The sequence below is a fragment of the Camellia sinensis genome, chromosome 6 (assembly GCF_055761805.1).
Source record: "Camellia sinensis isolate YWXY chromosome 6, ASM5576180v1, whole genome shotgun sequence".
Classification (NCBI taxonomy): Eukaryota; Viridiplantae; Streptophyta; class Magnoliopsida; order Ericales; family Theaceae; genus Camellia; species Camellia sinensis.
In genome coordinates, this window is record NC_138966.1 from 122,487,483 (window position 1) to 122,511,498 (window position 24,016).

Consider the following 24,016-nt stretch of genomic DNA (forward strand, 5'->3'; position numbering starts at 1 on the left):
GCATTAAAATTCCTCCTGTGGAAAAAGTTATGCCTATTTTGGTGAAGCCGCGCAGATTCGGTTCAACCGGAGTGATGCCTTACTTTAATCAACCTTATCTCCCCCGTCCGGAATTGGCTTTAGGAGATTCTTGAGTGAAAAATGAAGCCCCGGAAGTCTTATTTCCAACGGTGGTGGCCACATAGCTTGATTCCAAGTATGCAAATGAATAGGCCTGATTCGGCGAGGGCTGCTTGCCTTTTTCTTAACGGTTCATGCCCATTTTCTCCCCCAACTAGATTTCTTCCCTCTTCTCCTCTTTTCTTCAACTCCAAACCCCTAAACAAGGTGTTTTGAAAGATTTTTCAAAGATTTCATCTCTCTTTCATTCATTTCCACTTTGTCCTTGCTTGGTTTATCGAAAAGCGCATCATTTGACAAAATGTGAGCCTCGAAACATTGTAGAAACTTTATTTCAAAAATGTTTTGAAAGAGAGGGTTTTAAGGTCTAAAAACCCTCCAAAATAACTTTGGTCCAAAATGGGGTGTGAAGTTGAGATTTGTCTCTCTCCTTGCCGAAGAAACTGAACCTTTGCCCTGCACACCTTTCTCCACCAAGTAAACCATCAGTAACACCCAAGTCTTGAGGGCGGTCAAAAATGGAGTGTCTACAGGTACCATGTTGATATGATTATATTGAGATTTGAGCCATTGCGAGCAAGTATTGTGGCTTGAAAACCAAATTGGAGCTCAAGAACACATTCTGGGTTTTCCAGAATTTTGAAGTCCGCTCGAGCGGGGTAATGGCCGCTTGAGCGTAAAGTACGTGCTCCCAGTATAATTTATGCAGCCCTTCATGTTCGCTCGAGCGGGGAAGTCCACACTCGAGCGGGGAGCTACGTAGGATGGACTTCCACTCAAGCGTCCTAGGTCGCGCTCGAGCGTAAAAATGAGACATCCAGAACTTTTTGCAGGCATGGCTTCTGCTTGAGTGGGTAAGTTCGCGCTCGAGCGGGGAGCCATGTAAAGAGGCCTTTCGCTCGAGCGCCAGATTTAACGCTCGAGCGTAAATTTCCCATATCCAGTACTTTTGCAGGCCTCAAGGGTCCGCTCGAGCGGGGACCCTATTTTCTAAGATTCTGTTTTTGCATTCTGAATTCTGTTTTTCGTTCTCTTTCACTTGTAAGCCCTCTTAGGCATATGTTGAGCATTGTAAATGAATTAATGAGATATGAATAAAGCCTAATGAGGAATATGTGAATTAAGGAACGGATTGAATTGTTAGTGACCCTTTTGTGTTCATGAAATGTATAGGGTCAAGCTCCAGGGCAAATCTACAAGCCGATCACTGTGAGTAATATCAATATTTAAAAGCTTGTAAATGTCCAATTGTTATTCCCTTATAAGCCTTATGAATTTGCTAATTGGGATCGTGGACAAAAGTCTGATACGAATAAATGAATGGACCAGAGGTCGTTTTGATAGAGATAATGGACCAAAGGTCGTTTTGATATAAATGAATGGGCCGAAGGCCGTTTTGACATGAATGAGTGGGCTGAAGACCGTTTTGACACAAATGAATGGGCCGAAGGCCGTTTTGATATAAATGAATGGGCCGAAGGCCGTTTTGACAAGAATGAACGGGCCGAAGGCCGTTTTGTTATAAATGAATGGGCCAAAGGCCGTTTTGACAAGAATGAGCGGGCCGAAGGCTGTTTTGACATAAATGAATAGGCCGAAGGCCGTTTTGACGTAGTTGGAAATCAGAATGGGCCAAAGGCCAATATGTTTAGAACTACAGTCACGTGATCTAAACTTTGTATAAATGTACATATGTTAAGTAGGAATATGAATTGGACCCAAGGCCGTTTGGAGTATGTTGTTCTACATATTGTTTATATGACTTCTGTATTTGATATTATTCACTGGGCTATCGCTCACGCTCATTCATGTGTTTGTAGGTGAGCCAAGGGAAGTCCAAACCCAGCCCCAGTGAAGTCTGCTAAGAAAAATACGAGTTTTGAGGAAGTCAGCCTTGCGTCTCACTCTTGGGACCTATCCTTGCCTTTTTGTTATGTAATTATATTTTGTCTTACCGGCAAGGACTTTATGTATATTTGTAAATAGTCTATCATGGGTTGACTTAATTAGATGATCCTGTCTGTAAAGAATTTTATGGTACTATACTTCGAAGCGTGGGTTATTAACGTATATGAGTTTAGTTTGTTTTGAAGTGCATATAAGCACGGCTCTATGGACAAAGTTTTTGATTATTGCTTTCGTTTGGCCCCTCTACTCTATTGACTTATGTCTATTTTGGTTTGAGGCCGTAGGTAATCTCAGGATTACTGGCCGATTACGTCCTTAACCCATGGGGGCGGGTTCGGGATGTGACAGAGTGGTATCAGAGCACGAGTTAATAACTCACACACTTGTCCAATAAGAGCAATAAGCGTCTAGATAAGATCTAGGATGCATTCATGTGATAAATAGGAATTTGGAAGCATTTATTATATGCTTAAATGTTTTGATATGAACAATTATAGGTTATGAGTTGTGAATTACTTGCATTGCAAACTACCTGAAAATGTATGCTCCTTGTTACATGCATATGTGTGTATCTTTTGTATAAAATATAATGCAAGTTTAATCAGATGGTAAGAACCAGAGGAGATGAAATAGAAGAATCCTCAACTGCCAGAATGGACAGGATGGAAAGACTGATACAGGAAATGGCAGAAGCTTTGAGACAGCAACAGGAGTGGCAACAACAGTGGCAACAACCACACCCGTCACCTCCACCTCCGGCACCACCTGTGCCAGATCATCAGAATGATGACCGAATTATAGCTCTCACTAAAGAATTCAAGAAAATGAAACCACCACAGTTTTACGGGGGATTAGATCCGTTGAAAGCCGAAGCGTGGGTCCTCGGCATTGAGAAATTATTCGAAGTGTTCCCCTGTTCAGAGACTCAGAAAGTGCTTCTAGCCACTTTTATGCTAGAAGACGAGGCAAGAAGATGGTGGATGTTGATGCGAGAAAATCATAGGGATGTTGACTGGGTAAAGTTTCTAGAAATATTCTATGACAAGTACTTCCCGCAGTGTGTCCGGGATAGGAAAATGGCAGAATTCATGGAACTCAAGTAAGACAGCATGACTGTAGCTAAGTATGAGGCCAAATTCACTGAATTGGCCAGGTTTGCACCACATGTAATTGACACGGACTATAAGAAGTCAAGACATTTTGAAGGTGGGCTCCGCAATGACATCCTAGAAAGGGTGAATGTCCTGAAATTGGAAACCTACATTGGGGTGCTTGACAGAGCCATCATATCAGAGGCTAACATAGCCAGGCAAGCTAAGCCAGTAACAGAATGGAAAGGCAACAAAAGACAAGGCTTCTTTTCGAAGAAGAAATTTCTGAAAAAGCAAAACATGGGCTTCTCAAATACTTCGAGTTCTTGCCGAGACACAGCTCCCATGTGCAACGTTTGTAGCAAAAGGCACCGTGGAGTCTGTTACCGTACATCGGGAGCCTGTTTTAAGTGTGGGAAGCGAGGGCACATAGCCCGGGAATGTAATCAGAACAGTGGGAAACTAGCAGCTAGTTCCACTGCATCGATCCCAAAGCCGGGGAACACTTTGAAATCTGCTACTGCTGGGGATACAGTGAGATAGGGGAGAGTCTTTGCACTTGTTCCGGGCGATACACGGAATACCAACGCCGTTGTCTCAGGCACTATTTCAATATGTAATCAGGATGCCTTTGTATTAATTGATTCTGGATCAACGCACTCATTTGTGACATATACGTTTGCATCTAGACTGAATATACCCCTAGAGCTATTGCCATATTTGTTATGTGTGTCTGCTCCATCGGGGGAATCTGTGTTATGTGATTATATATATCGGTTTTGTGACATGCATATCAAGGATGCTACCTTATATGTAGATTTGTTGCCCTTGAACTTTAGACATTTTGATGTAATTTTGGGCATGGATTGGTTGACCAAGTACTGTGCCACCATAGACTGTGTGACAAAAAGGGTTGTATTTAACCTACCAGAACAGAAAGAGATTGTGTTTGTGGGTAATGGGGTAGTGCCTCCACCTTATTTGATATCCGCAATGAAAGCATGTAAACTGATTAGGAAAGGGTGCCGGGTTATTTGTGCTATGTGTTGTCTGAACAATCTGAGAATGTTGAATTGAATAATATTCCTATTGTTAGAGAATTTCCGGATGTGTTTCCAAATGAATTACCAGGGGAATTGGTAGACAGGGAGATCGAGTTTACCATTGAAACTGTGCCAGTCACCCAGCCTATTTCTAAAACTCCCTACACAATGGCTACTGCCGAAATGAAAGAATTAAAGGAACAGTTGCAAGACCTTCTTGATAAAGAGTTTATCCGGCCTAGCACTTCGCCTTGGGGTGCACCAGTGTTATTTGTAAAAAAGAAGGCTGGTACTTTACGCCTGTGCATTGATTACTGGGAGTTGAACAAGGTAACGATAAAGAACAAATATCCCTTACCCTGTATTGACGACTTATTTGACCAGTTGCAGGGATCACAGGTGTTTTCTAAGATTGATTTGAGATCTGGGTATCATCAGCTGAAAGTTAAGGCAGAGGATGTTGAGAAAACCGCATTCAGAACGAGGTATGGTCATTTTGAGTTTCTTGTTATGCCGTTTGGAGTGACCAATGCTCCGGCAGCATTTATGGACTTAATGAATAGAATTTTTAAAACCTACCTTGATGAGTTTTTTGTAGTCTTCATCGATGATATTTTGATATACTCTAAAGATAGACTTGAACATGAACATCATTTGAGGACTGCTTTACAAATACTTCGAGAAAGAAAACTATTTGCTAAATTAAAGAAATGTGAATTTTGGTTGGATGAGGTTGTTTTCTTAGGGCACGTGATCAACAAGGAAGGAATTTCAAGGGACCCGCAGAAGATAGAGGCAATTGTGAATTGGCCTACACCGACCAATGGGACAGAAGTTCGCAGCTTCATGGGCTTGGCTGGCTACTACAGGAGGTTTGTGAAAGACTTTTCGAAATTAGCAGTGCCTCTTACCCAACTGACATGTAAGGGGCAACCTTTTGAATGGAACGAAGAAAGGGAATCAGCCTTCCATGAATTGAAGACAAGATTGACTACTGCACCAATTTTAACACTAGCTTCAGGTACGGAAAATTTCGTAATCTTTAGTGATGCATCTTATAAGGGTTTGGGTTGTGTGTTAATGCAGAACGGACAGGTTATCGCTTACACCTCCCGACAATTGAGGCCACACGAGAAGAACTACCCAACACATGACCTTGAATTGGCCGTAGTCGTTTTTGCTTTGAAAATATGGCGGCATTATTTGTATGGGGCAAAGTGTGATGTCTACACAGATCATAAGAGCCTGAAATACTTCTTCACGCAGAAAGAGTTAAATATGTGTCAGAGAAGGTGGCTGGAACTAATAAAAGATTACGACCTAGAAATTCAGTACCATCCCGGGAAAGCTAATACAGTTGCTGATGCCTTGAGCAGAAAATCAATGGGGAGTATGGCCTGTTTGCTTACTGAATAGAGAGAGATCTTGCAAGATTTTGAGAAGTCTGAAATTGAAGTGGTAATGTGTGAACGAGGCGGATTGGTAGCCACTATTACAGCCGAGCCGGCGATCATTGATGAAATCCAACGAAAATAGAAAGAGGATGAGTACCTCAAGAAAGTGATTGACGAATTCAAGGCAAGCCCGAAAGCAGAATTCAGTATTGAGAATGAAATGTTGAAATTCCGAAACCGGATATGTGTCCCAGGTATCCCAGAATTGAAGAAGAGGGTTTTAGATAAAGCCCACAGATCCGTATTTGCCATGCATCTGGGTAACAATAAAATGTATCGGGATTTGAAACAGACTTATTGGTGGCCTAAAATGAAGAAAGAGATTGTAGAATATGTGTCCAAGTGCCTTCAGTGTCAGCAAGTTAAGGCTGAACGTTAGAAACCGGGCGGTCTACTTCAACCTCTCCCTATTCCTGAATGGAAGTGGGAGCATGTGACTATGGATTTCGTTGTTGGCCTACCTCGGACTTCTCGAGGTATGGATTCTGTTTGGGTTGTAGTTGATAGACTGACTAAGTCTGCACATTTTCTGCCTGTCAAAACTACATTTACCGCTTATAGGTTGGCTACCATTCATGTTGATGAGATTGTCCGTTTACACGGAGTTCCAGCATCTATTGTATCAGATAGAGATCCGAAATTCGTGTCTAGATTGTGGAAGAGTTTGCAGGAAGCCATGGGAACAAAACTAAGGTTCAGTACTGCATTCCACCCACAGATAGATGGGCAGTCAGAACGAACGATACAAACATTGGAAGATATGTTTCGCATGTGTGCTTTGGATTTTCAGGGGAGTTAGGAAGATTACTTGCCACTTGCAGAATTTGCTTATAATAATAGCTTCCACTCTAGCATTGGTATGACACCATACGAGGCTTTGTATGGTAGGAGGTGTAGATCACCTATCTGTTGGACAGAGGTCGGGGATAGAGCTTTGCTTCGGCCAGAAATTGTACAAGACACATTTGAGAAAATCAAAACCATTCGGCAAAGGCTCAAAACAGCTCAAGACCGACAAAAGAATTATGCAGACATTCGAAGAAGACCTCTTGAGTATGAGGTTGGTGACCATGTGTTCATCCGTATCTCTCCGATGAAAGGCCAAGTCAGATTTGGGAAAAAGGGCAAATTGTCGCCCCGTTATATTGGGCCGTTCCAGATTTTGGAGACTCGGTCCAGTTGCTTATAGAGTTGCCTTGCCACCGGGATTTGAGCAAATTCATAATGTGTTTCATGTGTCAATGTTGAGGGGTTACCTCCGAGACCCATTACATGTGATTGATTATCACCGGATTGCTATTGATGAAAATATGGAATATGCTGAATGGCCGGAAAGAATTGTTGACCGACAAGTGAAAGAATTGAGAAACAAATCCATTCCAATGGTGAAAGTGGAATGGAAAGAACACTATGAGACAGATTCTACATGGGAAAAAGAGGAGGAAATGCGCCTACGCTATCCACATTTGTTTCCCGACGAAGGTAAATTAAGTTTGGAGGACCAAACTTCCTAAAGGGGGGAAGACTGTGATACCCCTGTCCCGTAATATGCTAATTGGTCCTTAATTTGAGTTCGATTATGTGTTTAGCATGATTTTATGTGCCATTATGTGAATGTTTGTGATTTTGAAGTCTTATCTGTTCACCGTAGGAATACCTGTCTGAATAACCTGTTTTGGAAATTAAATTGAGGGCCTTATCGGCCACAGAACTCGAAATTGATTACGCCTTTGTGATTAGCGTAATTTTTAGAGCCTACGGTAAAATTTAATTGAAAATTTGATTCGGGCCAGATTAAGTCGATTTAATTGATGAATTAGTACCGAAATATTTTATATTGAAATATTATGTTAGTAGGCCTTGTTGTATGATAGCATTACACTCCCCTCTAGCCCTTATGAACTCAAAATCTGAGTTAGCCTATTGAGAGGAAGAGAGAGCCGGCTGTAGAGAGGAGGAGAGAAGAGAATTGAGCAAACTTAGCTCAAAGCTTAGGAGCCTTGAAGATTATTCAAGTTTTGACCATAGATTGGGAGAATCAAGCCTCTAGGTAAGTGAATTCATGAATATTAAGTTGTAATTTTGTGAATTCAAGTTGAAATAATGGTCAAGAACATGATATAGTTTGATTATGAGGAAATTGAAGGGGTTTGGTTGAATTGAAGGCCATTATGTGCATGCATGTAAGAAAGTACCTTGAATTTGCATGTTTTGTATAATCCATGTACAATTTTAATTGAAGCTCATGTTATAATCATCATTTATGCCATCTAAGTTGAGGATGTGGCTAATTCATCACATGCATGTACAATTTGAGAAGACATGAGCTTGAATGCATGAGTTTGTTATGTTGATGTTGAGTTTGACATGTTGTGAGACATGCATGTAGATAAATCAAGAAATTGAACTCCATAATGTTATAATCTTGCATTGGTACCATGTTGATATGATTATATTGAGATTTGAGCCATTGTGAGCAAGTATTGTGGCTTGAAAACCGAATTGGAGCTCAAGAACACATTCTGGGTTTTCCAGAATTTTGAAGTCCGCTCGAGCGGGGTAATGGCCGCTCGAGCGTAAAGTACGTGCTCCCAGTATAATTTCTGCAGCCCTTCATGTTCGCTCGAGCCGGGAAGTCCACGCTCGAGCGGGGAGCTACGTAGGATGGACTTCCACTCGAGCGTCCGAGGTCGCGATCGAGCATAAAAATGAGACATCCAGAACTTTTTGCAGGCATGGCTTCCGCTCGAGCGGGTAAGTTCGCGCTCGAGCAGGGAGCCATGTAAAGAGGCCTTCCGCTCGAGCGCCAGATTTAACGTTCGAGCGTAAATTTCCCATATCCAGTACTTTTGCAGGCCTCAGGGGTCCGCTCGAGCTGGGAAGTCCACGCTCGAGCGGGGACCCTGTTTTCTAAGATTCTCTTTTTGCATTCTGAGTTCTGTTTTCCGTTCTCTTTCACTTGTAAGCCCTCTTAGGCATATGTTAAGCATTGTAAATGAATTAATGAGATATGAATAAAGCCTAATGAGGAATGTGTGAATTAAGGAACAGATTGAATTGTTAGTGACCCTTTTGTGTTCATGAAATGTGTAGGGTCAAGCTCCAAGGCAAATCCACAAGCCGATCACTGTGAGTAATATTAATATTTAAAATCTTGTAAATGTCCAATTATTATTCCCTTATAAGCCTTATGAATTTGCTAATTGGGATCGTGGACAAAAGTCTAATACAAATAAATGAATGGACCAGAGGTCGTTTTGATAGAGATAATGGACCAAAGGTCGTTTTGATATAAATGAATGGACCGAAGGCCGTTTTGATATGAATGAGTGGGCCGAAGACCGTTTTGACACAAATGAATGGGCCAAAGGCCGTTTTGATATAAATGAATGGGCCGAAGGCCGTTTTGACAAGAATGAACGGGCCGAAGGCCGTTTTGATATAAATGAATGGGCCGAAGGCCGTTTTGACAAGAATGAACGGGCCGAAGGTCGTTTTGACATAAATGAATGGGCCGAAGGCCGTTTTGACGTAGATGGAAATCAGAATGGGCCAAAGGCCAATATGTTTAGAACTACAGTCACGTGATCTAAACTTTGTATAAATGTACATATGTTAAGTAAGAATATGAATTGGACCCAAGGCCGTTTGGAGTATGTTGTTCTACATATTGTTTATATGACTTCTGTATTTGATATTATTCACTGGGCTATCGCTCACGCTCATTCATGTGTTTGTAGGTGAGCCAAGGGAAGTCCAAACCCAGCCCCAGTGAAGTCTGCTAAGAAAAATACGAGTTTTGAGGAAGTCAGCCTTGCGTCTCACTCTTGGGACCTATCCTTGCCTTTTTGTTATGTAATTATATTTTGTCTTGCCGGCAAGGACATTATGTATATTTGTAAATAATCTGTCATGGGTTGACTTAATTAGATGATCCTGTCTGTAAAGAATTTTATGGTACTGTACTTCGAAGCGTGGGTTATTAACGTATATGAGTTTGGTTTGTTTTGAAGTGCATATAAGTACGGCTCTATGGACAAAGTTTTTGATTATTGCTTCCGTTTGGCCCCTCTACTCTGTTGACTTATGTCTTTTTTGGTTTGAGGCTGTAGGTAATCTCAGGATTACTGGCCGGTTACGTCTTTAACCCATGGGGGCGGGTTCGGGTCATGACACCTTCACTCAACATAGAGGCCACTATTAGTAAATCATTCAAAATGACCAAGAATATTTGCTTAATTATGAGAAAACCTATTTCATAATTGACAAAGAATCTTTACATAATTATGCAATAGGTTTTTTTCGTAATTATGCAAACATTCTTTGTCAACATTTTTTTTTTTTATCAACAAAATGAAAACTTTATTGATGAAGAAAGTATAATATACAAAATCTTACATCAACAAAGAAGGAAGTACAAAAAGTATCAACGCTAACCTTAACAATCTCAACTAGGTTGGCACCGCTAAGAAATCACAATCATTTGCAAATACTTGACCCAAGATTGGCAAGAAGCCAATCAAAAGAAACCAAAGGAGAAAGAGAAAAACAAATAACAGAACAACAAAACCAGCAGTAACAGAGCAGAGAAATAGCATTTCAACTTCCCTCATAGCTATACAGACTAAACCTGCCTCATAATAGCTTCACAGACCAGACCAATCAACCAAACCAGCATTAGTAAAATGCCAAACAGCAACATACATCAACAAGCCTCTGAATAGCAGCATACAGCATACCAAAAACAACATTATATAGCAGCAACATACCACATCTGACCTTGCACCAGCGGCAGATCTTATTCTTTTACCCAAAGCAAGAAGAATACCCCTAATACCAACAGTACATTCTTCACAGTAGCTTCCCTGTTTCACACTTGGCTACACATAGTAGCATCCCTTTACCAGCATATCTAGATCTAACTTTACTAATGACCTTGATAAAATGGCCAAACAATAAAAAGCTGTCCAGCTCTCCAACCTAACCCAGATCAACATAAATAGTCCCCTACTAGCAATATCAGCCACATCCCCCAACCACTACTTAGCATAACCTCCTACCATCAATCTGGAAACAGCCTTCTTCTACACACATAGGCCTTGATCTGATGAAGATTCGTCACTATCTCCTGCACTGAATACTGTAGCCCCTTAATATTTGATTTACTCCAAAGTGCTACCCTTACTTTCACTAATTCTGAAAGATCATTCCAATCCATTGGTTTGTCACTAAAGAAACATTTATTTCTTATTTTCCATAATGACCACATAACTGCTAAAGGAACCACTTTCCACATTCTAAGAACCACCTACTAAATTTGACTCCTGACTACCAAAGCAACAAAATCTCAACTGAACCAAGAAGAACCCACACCAGGTCCCACCACTGCATTATATCAGTCCATAATTTCCAAGCTAATGGGCAAAACAACATAAGATGCTGAACTGACTCCTCCTCTATTTTACAGAACAAGCACAATGCATTTGATTCCTCATGTAACACTCCAAAACTCTTTAAGGCAGCTGCAGTTTTAACCCTACCTCTCCATGCTAACCACCAACAAAACTTTACCTTGGGTAAAGCAACATTATTCCATAATTCCTTAGTAACACTGACAGTAGGACTTTTTGAAGACATTCACCACTTCCATGATACTGCTACTATAAATGATCCTGCTAGATTATCCATCCATTTACACGAATCCTCAGTCTTCATGGAAAGACTAGGTGCTTCCCTTAGCAAATCATACAACCGTAGGACCTCATCTTCCTCCCATGCTAACAATGATCTTCTAAACAATAAATTCTAATCATTTGATTGACCCCTCCTCTGATAGATCTGCTGCACAATGCTACATTTCTCTTCTGATAAACTATATAGTCTAGGAAATTCCTCCTTCAAGCATGTATTATTCAACCACTTGTCATCCAAAAATTGAATTCTATCTCCATTCCCTACTGTTAATTTTAGATTAGATAAATAAAAGTCAACTAAAGTAGGGCTATGTGTAACAATTTGAAGGATATCACCCCAAATCCTGGACACTGCAACATTATCTGGATTACGTGGAACCTACATGCTCTAAACCACACCATACTTACTACACACAATATTTTTCCACAGAGCTATATCATTTTTCCCAAACCTGCACCATCATTTGAGCAGAATGCAATCATTAACTTCTCTTAGATTTCTAACCTCCAATCCCCCTTGATCAATGTTTGCTGATATCTCCTTCCAGTTTACCATGTGAAGTTTCTTCTTTGTTTCAGAATCACCCTACATAAAGGCTACCTGAATCCTATCCAACTGTTTAGCCACACCCACAGGTAGTTTAAAAATTGATAGGAAATATAAAGGTAAACTTGAAAGAACTGCCTTCACTAATGTTAATCTACCTATAAAGGAGAGCATCTTCCTTTTCCATGAAGCCAATTTGTGCTTTACTTTCTCGATCACTGGATTCCAAGTGCTCTTTCGTCTAGGATTTGCCCCAAGAGGTATGCCTAGATAAGCAATAGGAAGCTTTTGGCTATAACAATGCAAAATTGAGACAAAATCATTAATGTCCTCTTCATTAACACCAACCCCACACACCACACTCTTGTGGAAATTAATTTTTAAGCCAGACATTAACTCAAAACACCTTAAAATTCTCTTTATATTGACCAATCCTATCAGCTTCACAGAAAATAATAGTATCATCTGTGAATTGTAAATGAGAAACCTTCAACTCATTAGGCCCAACAGTGGCACCTTTTACAAAACCCAACTCTTTTGCCTTTTCAATCAATATATTCAATCCTTCAGCAACAATGTTGAACAAAAATGGTGATAACAAGTTGCCCTGCCAAAGTCCTTTTTGAGGTGTAAGTTCATCAGATGGAGATTCATCAACCAGAACAGATATTTTGGCTGAAGATGTGCATATTTTGACCCACCTCACCCACTTTTCCCCAAAACCAAAATTCTTCATCATTGAAAAAAGAAACTCCCAATTTATTGAATCGTAAGCCTTTTGAAAATTCAATTTTAGAATGATTCATTTTCTTTCAGATCATTTCCACCAATCCACCACTTCATTAGCAATCAATACTCCATCTAGAATGAATCACCCCCCTCAAAAAAAAAATGCAGTTTGGACTTCACTTATAATTGCTGGCATTACCTTTTTTAATCTTCTAGACAACACTGTAGCTAAAACTTTATAAACTGAATGAACTAAGCCTATTGTTCTATTGTCACGACCCAAGCCCGTCTTTATGGGTTTAACACCGTAACCGGCCAGTAATCCATGATTACCGAAGGCCTGCTTAACAGTAATGATAGTAATACAGAGTAAAAGGGTCGGCGGAAGCCAAAACAGTAAATAAAAGATGTCCAATGAACTGTGACAGTCTGAATGCAAAAAGACTTTTATGAACAAGTCACATTCGTAACCAAAACACATTTGCATATCAGATATACATACATACATACAAGTCAGGGATTCAATCCCTATGCCATAACTGTACAGTAGGAGTCTACAACATCTATTACAAAACAGAAACATAAGGGTGAATCCAAACACCCCAAAATAGCCGTAGCTTGAACGGACTTGGAACCTCGAATTGAGGCACAATGGTTGGCTTGACAAAACAAGAGCTAATCCGATGCTCCTAGCTCCGGTCTGGTGCCTGGACACTTACATATATATATATATATATATATATATAAACAGTGAGTTAAAGCCCAGTGAATAACAGTTATGTGAAGAGGTTAAGAATGAATATCCTTTCAGTAGTTAAACAGTCATATTAGTCATTTAGAAACCATAGCAGTCATATGTGGTACATCCAATAGCAAAAAAGTACAGTAGGTCTTAACAGACCGAACAGTCAGTTGATGGCCATCATAACAGTAAACAGTAGTGGTTCCAAACATGGGAACCGACAGAGATCTCAGTGTCAGTAGCAATAACAGTACAGTAATAGTAAATTGCTATGGATGCCACGAATACAGTTTACAAATAGGACAAACATTCATTCATTAAACAATAACGTTTCAGTAAGCAGAACAGTTAATCATTCAGAAAATAATCATAATTGAACATATCTTTACAACATTGTTACTCACAGGGCACTGGGCTATAAGCAGCTAGTGGGCGTCCTCGGGTACCAACCCTACACAGTTACAGAACGAACACACACTAAGTTACACACTCGGGAATAAACAACTTAGTCCCTATCTTGACTCGGTGTGGTTCTACATCAATATCCTCATTAAGATGCCTTAAACATGGCCTAGGAATGCCTAGGATGGAAAGAGGATACAAAGATACACTTTAAAACACTTTTCAAAATTTGCTGAAATAGGGGTCCACGCTCGAGCGTGGCTTTCTACGCGTCGAACGGACATGCAGACAAAGGAGCTCCGCTCGAGCGTGACTTCCTACGCTCGAGCGAACCGCAAACTTCATGAAAAGTACTAGATGCATGCAATTCACGCTCGACGGACGCTCGACCCCCGCTCGAGCGTGAGACTCAGGTCCTCGCTCGAGCGTGAAGTCTTTCGCTCGAGCGAATTGCAAAACACAAGAACTTCGAGGCATATGCATTTCACGCTCGAGCGTGACTTCCTACGCTCGAGCGGAAGTGCATGTACTCAGAGTGCACGCTCGAGCGTAGGTCCAAAATCTGAAATTTCCAAATTGAACCTCAAGCATGAAATTGAACTTTTAAAGCTTCAAATTCGATCCCCTTGGGCTAATTTTCTGGAAAACTCTTGGAAACTCATAGTATAACATGTTTTTGAAGATCATTTGGAAAATCAAGCCTAAAGGTAAGCCAATTGAACACAAAAATTAAGTGTAAGCACGAAGAACATTGCAAGATCATACATGCATGAGTTCTCATGAACTCTAGTGTTTCAAAACAAGATCAAATGCAATGTTGAGCTCAAAATCATGATGAATTCATGGACCATAACAAAAATATGAACTTGCATGTGGAAATTCTCATGAAACAACTCCAAAATTCAAGAATATGCACATGCATGCTAGGATTAACTCTCAATTCAACCTTTTAAACCAATTCTTGACTTAGATCACTAATTTCCATGAATCATGCAAGAAACAACTTAAATACATAAACCAAAGGATGAATTCTCTACCTTAGGTCTTGAATTCTAGGTATGGAAGCTTAATTTTGCAATTTACTTCAATTCCTCTAAGTCTCCAAGCTAATCCTTGTTGAAATCAAGTTTCTCCTACTCTCCCTTCTCTCTCTCTCTCGGTTTTGGACTAGAAGATGGACAAAATGATGCACCAACTGATATGAATTAAGTCTCAAAGTGTTATATGAAGGTGGCCCACTAATGGCAATTTGGTAATAACTCAAACTAATGTAATTTAACATTATTTAATCCAATTTAATCGTTTCAAATCAAATTTTCATTAAACCTACCATAAAATCACATAAATTCTAATTAGCATAAAATACCAATCAGTTTTAGATTCGGCCGCCGATAAGGCCTTCAATTTACAGTTCGAAACTTAAAGCATAAACAGATCGATCAAATGACAAACAGATAGAAATGCAAGTAAAGCAATATACCCTTGCAATCAATTCAGAATTTCAGTCAAATCAGTTACTTATCATTCTCAGTTACAGTTTAGCATTAATCAGAGGTGAGGGTTGTCATATCTATAATCCCCTAAACTACTTAAGTTCTCTTTCTTTGGGATCAAAGTGATAAATGAACAATCTGAAACCAGCTTCCCATTTTCATGGAACTCATTCATGAATTGTAGAAACTCCCTCTTCATTATCTTCCAACACTTTTGAATGCAGGCTATATTAAATCCATCTGGCCCCAGAGCCTTATTACCATCACAGTCTTGTATAGTTGCCTAAACCTCTTGCTCTGTAAATGCTGCTTCTAAACTTTCCTTCTGTACAGAAGTAAGGGATAAAAATGGACTAGAGAATTTAGGCCTAGAGCACCACTCCTCAGTAAATACTCTTTCAAAGTAATTACAGACTGACCGCTTTACTCTATCTAGATCCACCAACCTTTTCACTTCCTCCACAACTGAATCCAACATATTTTTCCTTTGCCTAATGCTTGCCATCAAATGGAAAAATCTTGTATTCTTATCACTACATTTAGCCCACACCATTCTAGATTTTTGATGCCATAAGCTCTCTTTTCTCTTACTCAAATTCCACATTTGACTTCTTACTTCCCTTATTCTAGTTAGTTCAGCTTCTGATAAATTCCTTGCTTTAGCTACCAAATCAAGCTCATGTTGTTCCTCCTCTGCCTTCTTTAACTGAATATCCACATTACCAAAAACCTCCGTATTCCATATTCTAAGATTGGCCCTAAGATTAGCCAACTTCCTCTTAAGCCTAAAGCCAGCCCATCCTGGTTTAACTACACCATCCCATGACTTCTTCACTTCTACTTTGAACTGTGGATAAAGTAACCATGCATTAAGAAACCTAAAGGGTTTTGGACCCCAATTTCTATCACCTTCCTTTAATAATACTAGGCAGTGATCCGAAATACTTCTTTGGAGTCCTCATTGCTTAAATGAGTACTCCTCTAACCATCTACTTTCCAATAGAAACCTATCTATCCTGCTCCATCTCTCCCCATCTTGAGCATTACACCATGTAAATCTTTTCCCTATCATAGACAAATCCACTAAATTTAACTGATCTATTAACCCATTAAAATCATTCATACCTCTCTCTCTCTTCTTGAACATCCCTTTCTTTCATTAATGTACCTGATTTCATTAAAGTCTCCTCCCATACACCAAGGTTTAGTATAAAGTGTTTTCAACCTATCCAGTATATCCCATACCAATCTCCTCTTAACTACATCATTCAGAGCATAAATATTAATTATAGTATATTCAAAGGCCACTCCAGCAGTACCTGAAAGCAGAATAAAATGCCTTGAACTACAACACTCCTTAAGTTTAAAGCTATCTGGATTCCAAATGCATAGCAAACCTTCTGCACTGCCTTCTACATCAACCCCCATGAACTCCATCTTGTCAAATGGCCACATCAATTTTATAAACTCTTCTTCTATTCTACTTCTCTTTGTTTCTTGCAATAACACTACATCCACTCCTCCATCTTTTAGCATACTTTTTATCTTCCTCCTCTTTTCTGGTCTTCTTAGACCTCCAACATTCCATGTCATTATCTTCATAGTAAACCATATAATGCACCTGAACCCCTGCATATATTCCTTAGGCTTCAACTGCCCTTCTACTGTTTTCAATCATTTCCAAATCCTTATTTTCCATCTGAATAATTTTCTCTATAGCTTCATCTTCTTTTTCTTTAAAATTTATGCCCAATGATTTCCCCATCTGGACTGTTGCCCTAGCTTCCATAATCAACCTTCTACTGCTTCTACTCGACTCACTATTAATGGATAGTGAATTTGATATAGTCGCTGCTGCAGCTCTGAAAATAACACCTCTATTAAAACTTTTTGGACGCACTCTTCCCCTCTGTAATAATAAAGTCTTACCTTTTATCACAGCTTCTCTATCTCTCCCCTTATTTCCTTTGTTTTACTGGTAACCTTTCTTTTAATCTTTGTACAACTAATTTTTTTCATTCTTTTGGGCTGTTTACAGATCTACTTGTTGGATTTGAGTCTAAGCTACACAGTCACTCAGATTTGATAACGAATGCCCAGTGGGCCTGTTGTGGTTAGCTTCATCATGGGCTCGTTGTAGCGTAACTTCTAAATTAATATTGGGTATACCTATCTTAGGCCTACTTAAACTCTACATACCCCCTAGTGTGTATATGTTGTCATCAATCTTTTGCATACTCCCAACCACATTTTTCCTTGGGTTTTTCACAATCTTCATCATACCAACGCTGCCAGAGCCTCCACCTGTTGAGTTTCCTAAGCCTTCATCGGATTTCCGCAATGATGAGACTTCTACCATTCTTCCCCTTCTGTCCAACTTAACTATTCCATACTCCATTGTGTCCTTAACCCTGCTTGCCACTTCATCAGTAAGTGACACATCATCACCACCTTCATCTTCCTTTGCTACTTCCTTCTTACCTTCAATGGTGCATGATATCATATTTTGGCCACTGCCAAAGCTTGAATTCTTATCTTCATTAAGCTGATAACTACACAGTCCTGTGGTTATCCCTAATTGGAAACTTATCTCTTCACACACTCTAACTAGATATTGTGCCCCATTGCACTCAAGGATTACCACTGCGTTAATAAACTCTCTGCTTGTGGTTATTATCCTTTCTTTACTCTATTGAAATGAAACTGGGTTGTTGGTACCTTCATCATGTTGAGCTACTTCGCCCCAAACACTCCCAATGTCATTGAGAGTTTTTGTGTTCCACAAATTAAAAGGAATTCCAAAGCAATATAACCAACCACACTTTTCACTTTCAATCATTTTTTCTTTTTCCCATTCATTCATTGATATGCACCATTTATAGATCCATTCCTCAAATTTTACTTTCCATGTCTTTATCTGTTCGACTGACTAGAATGTTAGTACTGCAACTCTACCCCCATTCTATGACGTTCATATCCTTAACCCCTCTGTTACTACACTCCTTTTTAAAAGCATCAAAGGTGAAAAATGTTTTTCGCTTGACTACTAAACTCTCGTAAAGCCAACCATTGCCAATCTCTTCAGCTTTGATAGGTATTCTCTTGATATCTCTATTAAACCCTCGTATTACATCCACATAAGAACTATGGCCTTTAACCCCATCTGTTGGCTGCCAGTGCATCTTCTGTTTAATTAGATTAGTACTCTCCTTTCTTGATCCTTGCATCTTCAGATTCTGATCTTTATTTCCATATGCCACTATCCGTACCTTCAATTCTTTATTATCACACCGCAACCCTTCAGCTTTTTGAATTGCCATACTTGTTGCAACCTGGCAATCATACCGAACAAACCCAAATCTTGTTCCCACAACTTTCCTTTTCTTCTTTGGAATAAAAACATCCTTTACCACTCCGTAGTTACTAAATAACTTAAACAAGCCTCTCGGATCCATCGATTCTAGTAAGTTATCCACAAAAACGGTGAACATTCTTGATCCTCTGAATCTATCTTGCAGATATCCCACTGGCCTTCTCCTAATCACCAGTTGCCACCCTCCTCTCTCCATTTCTTCTTGGAGATAAATTAGACTTGTCAGAGATGTTTAGGATAACATTCTTTGTCAATATGAAATATAGCCCTCCTTTAATCTATTTGGTTAAATCATGAACATTCTTTGTCAATATGAAATAGGTTTTTTTGTAATTACACAACTATTCTTGTTCAATTATGAAACATAAATCTTTTATTTTTTAACAAAGTATAATACACTCATAATGTTTGTTTAAAATATGAATTGGTCCTATAATACTAGAAATTATAACTATCGTTTGTTATGAATTTTAATTTAACAAAATATCCAAGGGGAAAAAAAATAATTCTCCTATGCAATAATAAATTATCAAAAAACAATTATTGAAAAATATTTCTGATATCATAAAATTTTTTTAATTGATTAAATGATTTATTTCTTAACAAAATGGTTAACTGAAAAATATTTTTCATATCATTAAAAATTGTTGGCTAGTAATTTTTTTTGCCTATTTTGCCCTTTCATTTTGAATAATTTACTAATAGTGGCCTATATATTGAGTAAATATTTTTTTGTAATTATATAAATATTCTTGGTCAATTATGTAACAATTTTTTTTGTAATTACGCAAACATTCTCGATCAATTATGAAATAGGTTTTTTCGTAATTACGCAAATATTCTTGGTCAATTATGAAACATAAATTTGTTATTCTTTAACAAATTACAAATACACTCATAAAGTTTTAAAATATGAATCGGTCCTATAAGATTAGAAATTACAACTATCGTTTGTTATAAATTTTAATTTAACACCATACCCAAGAGAAAAAAAAAACAACAACTATTCTCCCATACAATAAATCATTAAGTCAATTAATAATTTTTAATAATATAAGAAATAATTTTTAATGAACAATTTTGATAATTTATTATTGCATAAGATAATGTGTTTTTTTTTTCCCTTGAGTATTGTGTTAAATTAAAATTTATAATGAACAATAGTAGTAATTTCTACTACTATAGAACCGATTCATATTTTAAACAAGCTTTATGAGTGTATTTGTAATTTGTTAAAAAAATAAAATATTTATGCTTCATAATTGACCAAAAATATTTACGTAATTATAGAAAAACCTATTTCATAATTGACCAAGAATGTTTGCACAATTATGAAAAAACATGTTGCATAAGTGACCAAGAATGTTTGCGTAATTACAAAAAAATCTTCACTTAACATATAAGCTACCATTAATAAATTATTCAAAATGAAATGACAAAATCAAGAAAAAGCAAAGCGGAGATTTATCAAAATGAAAGGACAATTGTGTATATGGTAAAATAAATGGAAAATGGAGGGCAAAATGGGAATCAAAAGACAAGCCATCTTTAGGAAAGTGCTTCTTATATATTTATAAGAATTGTTTAGCTGCTTGAGGTTCGTCTTTTCTTTTCGATTTTACCCTTTCATTTTGAATAATTTACTAATAGTGGCCTATATGTTGAGTGAAGATTTTTTTCGTAATAACGCAAACATTCTTGGTCAATTATGCAACAAGTTTTTTTTCGTAATTACGCAAACATTCTTAGTCAATTATGAAATAAGTTTTTTTGTAATTACGCAAATATTCTTGGTCAATTATGAAATATAAAATTTTTATTTTTTAACAAATTACAAATACGCCCATAAAGTTTATTTAAAATATGAATCGGTCCTATAATACTAGAAATTATAATTATCATTTGTTATGAATTTTAATTTAACACAATACTCAGGAAATTTTTTTTTTCCTCTACAATAATAAATAATCAAAATTATTTATTGAAAAAAAAATTCTTATATCATTAAAAACTATTAATTGAATTAATGATTTATTTATTAACAAAATGGTTAACTAATTTTTTTTTAATATCATTAAAAATTATTAATTTACTTAATAATTTATTTAATACTAAAATTATTGGTCATTTGCTATGCGAGTATGATTTATGTATTCATAAAATTATTTACATATATATATATATATATATATATATATGTGTGTGTGTGTGTTTTCTTCTACTTCTTCATTAGTTCAGTAAATTATCTTAATAGTTTTTTTAAGATGAGAGAATTATGTTAGTATTTTTTTTTATATGTATTTATTTGTTGAGAAAAGTTACACCATATTTTTTTTTTAATTTTATAAATTCGAAAGAAATGTTAAAGACTCATAAATTCACCAAAAATTGTATGGTAATAGAATTAGAATCTATATCATTAGGTATATAATAAATTAAAAAATGATACATATCATAATACATAATTCTATCATATACCTAATGATTTATTATATTCAATTTTATAAAATAATATTCTAAATTTTAAAAAATTATCAAAACATAAAATTTAAGCATAATACAATAATAACATGTGCTTTGCACTACCTTTTTCAACTAGTGTATATATATATATATATATATATATATATATGTATTATTGTAAAGCAAACCTGACACGCCATTCCATCCATTGGCAAATTACTTTGTGGTCCATGTGGTGGACAGTGACCAATGACAGGTACAGTGGGGTTTAATTGTGGATGATCATTCTTCATACAAATACAAACATACTTGTAACTATATATATATGCAAGAATTTATGAGACTTTAAGCTAAAAATAACGAGGATGTGTTAGTTGTAATTGAGATCTCATTATGTAATGGTGTATTTTACCTTAAAGTTTTAATATATGTTACATTTAATTCTATTTTTATCAATAATTTATATTTTGTATAAATGCAAAAAAATAATGCTTTATTGCAAACACTCTTCGAAGAAAAATTAGGGAGACATAGCATTACTCAATGAAAAATAGGACTATATTGTGAGCTCGATAACACTTATTCTAGGTCCACTTTAATGATTCAAATTGTTTAATTTTTAAGATACATTTAGTAGACTATATCTGTAAAAAATCAAGTTAATCGAATATCGTTAATCATTTCATCAAATAACATTTGCATTCAACCTTATATTACTAATTATATTTAGCATTTATTTTTTAAGAAACAAATATGACTTGATGAAAAGGATAGTAATGCAAATATATTCTAAGAAATAAATGCAAATATGAAAAGGATATTTACCATTCATTTTTTAAGAAACAAATGCAGATATATTCTATTTGATATATTCTAAAAAGTGAACAATTTAAATTATCGAAGTAGAATCTGAAATGAGCCCTATTGGGTGCATAACAATAACTGTTGTATTGGAGCACAACAGCTTCTATGTTTCGTGAAAAATAATATTGCTATCTTTTTTATATTAAAACTTATATTTTACTCATATTTACCACGGTCTATAAATCACATTCATCATTTTTTTATCACTTTAATCTTATTAAAAAAAAGTTAATAAATATTTTTTAAAAATTATTATAATTACCTCCAATGTGAGAGATTGTCTCCTAGCCTCTTTTTCTTGTTTTTCGTTCAAGAGACAAAACGGTTTAGAGTGAGCAAATTATTCAGTGATAATTGTAATTTATCTCATATATCAATTTGATTTTTATAATTTTAATTATATCAATTTTTTCATAAAATTTTGATAGTATATCAAAGTTCAATTTATAATATTTATTAAAAAAATAAATAGAAATTAAGAATAAAATGATCCATTCAAAACGATATTAACCATTTTAAATTGGATACCTACCCCTCAATATTTTTTAAGAGAGTGAATGCAATGCATCGTAAAATGTTCTATTCCATAAAAATGATTCACACATAAATATTGTGTAACTAAAGTAAACCTAATGACTAATAAGTGATCACGACTGCTCTATCTACTTCACTCGCTTAATTAATATGTATAAAATCACAACCATCTCAGTTTTTAGGGTATCCGCAAACATAAATAATAAAGAATGCTCTACTTAATTAAAAGTTACTATATTTCTCCAAATATATTTGTATCATATAGTTGGAGTTTCATAGACATGGAAAGCAGCAATTTATCAAAAACTAGAAAAAGGAAAAAACAAAAACAAAGGAACACTCTGTTTGGTCATTTTGTTTTGGGTTTTTTTTTTTTTTTTCCTGTTTTGACAAATTGTTCATGAAAATTGTTTTCGAAATTTTTTCAAAAACACAATCCACTTTTGCTTATGAAAACGCAAACATAAAAATAAAAAAGGATACTTAGGTTAGAGGCCCACTTTTAAAACTATTGGGCTAATAGACCCAAGGTTAAGCTTTTTCGGTCAAAATGACATCATCTATTTAAAAGAACACCTATCTGCTTCCAAAAGTTTATCTATCTGTCTATTTGTTCATTTATAACTTTCATATATTATTTATCTGTCCAACTATTATCTATTTGTAGACGTTTCACTTGTCTATACTTATTTATCTACTTCAATGCCAATTTGCCGGTATCAATGACTTTTCTAACAACTTTTTTGCGTTTTTATCACCAAAAAAAAGATTAAACCTTGGATCAAATGATATATGACCCTATAAGTGTGGAGTTTTTATAATTTAACCAAATAAAAAAAGTAAAGCAATTTTTTTTGGGTATTTTTCAATAAATGCAAATAAAAAAACCAAAAAAGAGGAGCAAAATGTTACTTACGTTGAAGCCAAGGGCCAAGATGAAGTTTTCAACACTACCTCAAAATGCTATGAAGACTAATGACTTTGCCATGGAAACCCTATCAGAAATTGATTCTCTCTCTCTCTCTCTCTCTCTCTCTCTCTGTGGGATGGGATTGTAACATTTTGTCTGTTCCCTTTTCAGCCCATGGAATTGGCCAGCACCCACTTTACTTTCCAAATGAAGAAACCCTAAATTAATGGGCACTGTTGAAATGAACCTGAAATTGGAATAAACGCAGGATGGTAGCTTGGCAGAAACAGTGGTTGTTAAACGTCAACAGCAACAATTTGTTCATGCTCTTATCAAAAGGACCATCCAGGACTACTTCTTTCATCCAATTTACATTAGTGCCACACCAGTCAGTCATGGAAATTCATTCCTATGCATGACGAACTCATGGTGCCAAAAACCTTTGACAGTGCTGGACCTTTACATCACAACCATCTTTTTACCTTCCTCGTCAATACTACTATATATAGGCCCCGTTTAGTAGAACTGTAGGAAAGGAATTACAACTTATAACCTGATAACTTATCGCTTATAACTGTGAACATAAGTTAGTTTTTGACTTATAAATTAAGCTTCTCCTTCCCCACTCAAAGAATAAGTTGATTTTTTAC